Source organism: Artemia sp. Qi Xiang Cuo, chromosome 13 (assembly GCF_049724085.1).
Source record: "Artemia sp. Qi Xiang Cuo chromosome 13, ASM4972408v1, whole genome shotgun sequence".
In the NCBI taxonomy this organism is placed as follows: domain Eukaryota; kingdom Metazoa; phylum Arthropoda; class Branchiopoda; order Anostraca; family Artemiidae; genus Artemia; species Artemia sp. Qi Xiang Cuo.
The window spans coordinates 32,573,970-32,579,969 of record NC_142806.1 but is presented as its reverse complement, the minus strand read 5'-3'; positions in this window follow the sequence as shown (position 1 = coordinate 32,579,969).

The following is a 6,000-nucleotide window of genomic DNA, read 5'->3' as shown; positions in this document are numbered from 1 at the left end:
GCGTTCTTTGTCAAAAGATGTAAGATCTTAGCACATTATGAGTAAAAGAACGGCCCCTAATAACTCAAATTCAAAACGACCAGAAATGACTATTAAAGAATAAATGAAACCCACAACGAACAGAAATTAAATAAACAATCATAGCAAAAAACATACAATAGGTACTAATATAAATTAATAAATAACTATTAACACAAGTAAAGCTTAAATTGAATATGCAAATTGAGCTTAGAACGAACAAAATATTTTGCTATTGGAGTATAAATGAAACCCAAAACGAACAGAAACTAAAAAAACAATTACAGCAAATATACGTACAATAGGTACTAATATAAATGAGTAAATAAATCTTAAAACGAGTTAAACTCTAATGGAATATACAAATCAAGCTTTAAACTAAGAAATATCACTATAAACAATAGTTTGGGTTTTGCCTCCTTCTCTCACTGTAAAAGTCTAAAACTTACTGGGTCATTGGCGCTTTACTGTAAAATATACGTGTCTTGAACAGTCTTGGAAAGTACAAATAAAATCAAACTGAATTTTCGATGTATAGTTCTATTAATTATTGAAAGATCATCAATTCAAGATTTTATTTCACTGTAATTTTTTTCCATTTTCAATGCTGTAATAACTGGAAAAGAAAATATCTGTAATATAATTCGTTTTCAGTGAAGCACCAATGACGTAGTAGGCTTTAGACTTTTATAGTTAGGGAAGGGAGCAGTATCCGAATTCTTGTTTATAGTATAGCTATATTTGTCTTGAAAAGTCTTGGAAAGAACTAATAAAATTAAACAGGACATCTGATATATAGTGATATTAATTAAAAAAACTCCACAAAATAGTTTTTCAAAAAAAAGTAAAGAACTCCATTTTACCAAAAATGAAAATAAAATTAAATAATCTACCAAGCATACAACTACCACAAATTAGTATCAATAAATAAATGAAAATGAAACCCGAAACAAACAGAAATTAAAATATATAAAAGAGTCAAACTAAAAACAAGCAGAATGTAATATGAGTAAGGTTCTAAACTCCATGCTTTCGAAAAGCCAGAACATAATTCGTACTTTACTGAAAAATTTCAAATGAATTTACTAAAAAAAATGACTGTCAGTTTAATATACATATGCTGATATTTATTCCTTAAAATCTTAATTAATTTTGATTTCTTAAAGCTATAAAAGTGAAAACATTTAAAAGAATTTTTTTCAGTAAAGTACAAATTATATTCTGACTTTTAGAAAGCATGGGGTTTAGAACCCTAATCAGATTAATTTTTCCTTGTTTTGAGTTTGACTGTTATTTATTTTATTTCTGTTTGTTTTGGGTTTCATTTATTTATCCATAAAAATCTCTTTATCTCTGGGGTTTGTCTCATTTCAACCCCAAAAACCTTATTATATGATATTTAGACTATTTTGAATAGAATGGCTATCTCAAAATTTTCTATTAGATGCAATTCGGGACAATACGACATGTGTGTTTTTTTTTAGCTGCCCTCTGATCATTTTGACTATTAAAAAGAGCGTCTGATTACCAATCCAATGAGCCCCCCCCCCCGAAGTTTATATGACCACGCTTTCTATATAAACCTTATATGTCCCCAAGGCATAACTTTCAACCCTTGTCCTGAGGGCTGGGGAGATTTGTTACCCTCAAAGACAAAATTTCCAGACCTTTCTCACACGCTGAACAAAGTGGCTATCTCAAAGTTTTGATTGGAAGTGTTAGGGGAAATAATGGTTCCAGGGGGGGGGGGGGTATTTGCCCTCTGATCACTTTCGACTAATAAAAAAGGCACTAATCTCCCTCCAATTACTTTTGACTATTAAAAAGGGCAATAGCCCTCTCATTTTCTAATCGAATGAGCCCTTTTTTAAGTTTTTACGACAACATTTTGTATATAATTAAAATTATATTTCCCCAGGGCATAACTTACAACCTTTGCCCTGAAGGCTTTGGGGGGTGGGGTCGTCATTCTCAAAAACATAATTTCCGGAACCTTTAACTACGTTCAACAAAATGGCTATACCAAAATGTTGATCAGAAGTCTTTGGGGAAAGGATGGGCGTGGGGGGGGGGTCACCCTCCGATCGCTTTTGACTGTTAATAAGGACACTAGCCCTCTCAACTCCCAATTGAATGAGCCCTTTTTGAAGTGTCTACGACATCGCTTTCTATAAAAGCCTTACATGCCCCAAGCGTATAACTTACAACCCTTGCCCTGGGGGGCTGTGAGGAGTTTGTCATCCTCAAAGACATAATTTCCGGACATTTCAACTACATTGAAACAAAATTGCTATCTCAAAGTATTGATTGAATGTGTTCGGGGAAATGGTGGGCCTGAGAGGGGGGTTAGTTGCACTCCAATCACTTTCAACAATCAAAAAGAGCACTAGCCCTTTCAATTTCCAATCAAATGAGCCCTTTTCGAAGTTTCTACGACAACACTTTTTATAAAAACTTTATATGCCTCCAGGGCAAAACTTACAACCTTTACCCAGAGGGCTGGGCGGGGGGGGGGTGTCATCCTCAAAGACCTAATTTCTAGAACTTACAACTACGTTGAAAAAAAAATGGCTATCTAAAAATTTTGATTGGATGTGTTTGGGGAAATGGTGGGCGCGAGAGGAGGGTTAATTGCCCTCCAATCACTTTCGACTATTAAAAAGGGCACTAGCCCTGAACGTCATCCTGAAAGACCTAATTACCAGAACTTCCAACTACGTTGAACAAAATGGTTGTCTCAAAATTTTGATCGGATTTGTTTGGGAAAATGGTGGGTGTGAGAGCGGGGCTAGTTGCCCTCCAATCACTTTTGACTATTAAAAAGGGTACTAGCCCTTTGAATTTCCAATCGAATGAGCCCTTTTTGAAGTTTCTACGACAAAGCTTTCTATAAAAAGCTTAGATGCTCCCCAGGGCATAAATTACAACCCTTGCCCTGAGGGCTGTGAGGATCAGCTACTTCGATTTTTGAATAAAATGTCGCAAATAATTTTTTTCTTATGGGGGGTGGGGGTCAGTTCATGGAGGAAGGGTCAGGGGTCAGCTCCCATGATTTATCATTGATAATTTTTTCAGGGGAGGGAGGGATATCGGGCCATAGAGGACCAGGGGTCAGCTCCCATAATTTTTGGAACAAAATATTGGTAACAAGTTTTTTGTTTTTTTGGGTGGGGGTTGGGCTTATCTGATTTTTTTACTATTTTCAAAACCCTCGCATAAGAACCTTATATTCCTCCAGGGTATATCATACAAAACTTACCACCAAGCTCTGGGGGTTGTGTTGACCCTGGAGTTTTTGTTATCTGATCTTTTGACTTATTTGCACAAAATGGCTATCTCAAAAATTCGATCGGATGGATTTGGGGTAAAGAGCACAGAGGGGCTAGTTCCCCTTCGGTCACTTTTGACTCTTAAAAAGGGGACTAGAAGTTTCAGTTTTCATTATAATGAGCCTCCTCCGAATCTTATACCATCATTCCTTCCATAAGAACCTTATATGCCCCCGGGGCATAGTTAATAACACTTGACCCCGGGTTCTGGGAGGGGGTTTGTAAACCCCGGAGTTTTTATTACATGATAAAACGTAAATGGTATTTTGGATAAAACGTGAATCCCAAAAAGTCAATCAGACGCATTTGGAGAGGGGTTGTGTGGTTGGTGTAAGTAGAATGCTAATATTGAATTCTAGCCGATTATGTTCCTTCTTGTGCTATTTGGGGAGATTACGTTCCTTAGAACCTTTTCAGAGCATGTACTTATGGATTCTAGTCAACTATGTTCCTTCCTGTGCTATTTGGGGAGATTACGGTCCATGACACCTTTCCAGAGCATGTATCTTCCAGAGCATGCATGTCAAGGTTGTATAAGAGAATTAGGCGGTTTTTTTTGTTTTTATTTATTTTTTTTTTTTTTTTTTGTTTTTTGCTATTGATATCAAGTACACAAGAACCGTACAAGAAAACCCACGTCTGAGGCACTACAGTATCACCTGAACATTGCAAAAAGCTGGCAAGGTATAATGTGATCTAACATGTTTTGAGAGTATGGTCGAAATAATATAACTCAACCAGACTGTTTTTTTTTAAAAAAGCTGGCAACATGTTGAATTTTGTGGTATTTTACTTTTAAAAAGTTCAATATTCGAAGCTATCTTCAGCAGGAGCTTAGGACAAAAGCGGTGACAATTGCCACCCTAGTTTTTGAAAAATACCTTTTTGTGATATTTTACTTTTAAAAAGTTCAATATTTGAAGCTAGCTTCAGCAGGAGCTTAGGATGGCAGCGAAGACAATTGAGAGATAGAGATTAATTGCGCCCTAGTTTTTGAGAAATACCTTTTTTGTGATATTTTACTTTTAAAAAGTTCAATATTTGAAGCTAGCTTCAGCAGGAGCTTAGGACGGCAGCGGTGAAAATTGAGAGATAGAGATTAATTGCCCCCCAGTTTTTGAAAAATACCTTTTTATGATATTTTACTTTTAAAAATTTCAATATTCGAAGCTATCTTCGGCAGGAGCTTAGGACGGCAGCGGTGACAAGTGAGAGATACAGATTAATTGACCCCTAGTTTTTTAAAAATACCTTTTTGTGACATTTTACTTTTAAAAAGTTCAATATTCGAAGCTATCTTCAGTAGGAGCTTAGGACGGCAGCGGTGACAATTGAGAGATAGAGATTAATTGCCCCCCTAGTTTTTGAAAAATACCTTTTTGTGATATTTTACTGTTAAAAAGTTCAATATTCAAAGCTATCTAAAGTAGGAGCTTAGGACGGCAGCGGTGACAATTGAGAGATAGAGATTAATTGCCTCCTAGTTTTTGAAAAATACCATTTTTGTGATATTTGATGACAGAGTGGATGTCTTAGACTAGTTATAATACTGTACTCTGGCATGAATTGCTTGCGAAAACCCGTATGAATGACTTGAAAATAAATTTTTAACAAGAAATGTCTGAAAAGTGTTTTTGGGGAGATGGGGTGATGACAGCAGCGTGTCTTAGAGTAGTTATAATTCTGTACTGTGACACGAATTCCCTTTGACAAACCTAAATGAATGACTTGAAATAAAAATTTTAAATATTCCAGTTTGTAAATTGTTTTTGGGGGGGATGGGGCGATGACATTTTGTTTTACTCAGAATGATAATAGTGCTGTACTGTGACACGAATTGCAAGCAAAAAAACTACTAGAATTAGTTAAAATAAATTTTTTCAACAGAAATTTCTGAATAGTATTTTTTTGGGAGATGGGGCGATGACAGGGTGGATGTCTTAGACTAGTCATAGTGCTGTACTCTGGCATGAATTTCTTTTCAAAAACCTGGGTGAATTAGTTGAAAATAAATTTTTAACAAGAAATGTCTGAAAAGTGTATTTGGGGAGATGGGGCGATGACAGAAGCGTGTCCACACACAGATACGAATCACACATAGAGACGATACACGCACAAAGACAACACACGCACACAGAGAAAACGCACACATAGAGACGACACAAACATAGATACGAAACCCACACACATAAGACACACACACAGATAAGACAAAACCGCATAGACGACACACACACAGAGCCGACAAAAACAAACAGACGACACACACAAAGAGACGACTAACACACAGAGACGACACACGCACAGAAACGACACACACACAGAGACTACACACACACACACAGATACGACACACACACACAGACTACACACACACAGAGAAGACACACACACAGATACCAAACACACATAGAGATGACACACGCACAGAGACGACACACACATACACAGAGCTGACTCATACACAGAGAGGACAAACACACAGAGACGACAGACACAAAGAGACGACTCACACACAGAGAGGACAAACACACAGAAACAAAACGCACACACAGAGACGACACAGAGACCACACAGACACAGAGACGACACACACGACACAGAGACGAAACACACACAGAGACGACACATACACAGAGGCGATACACACATA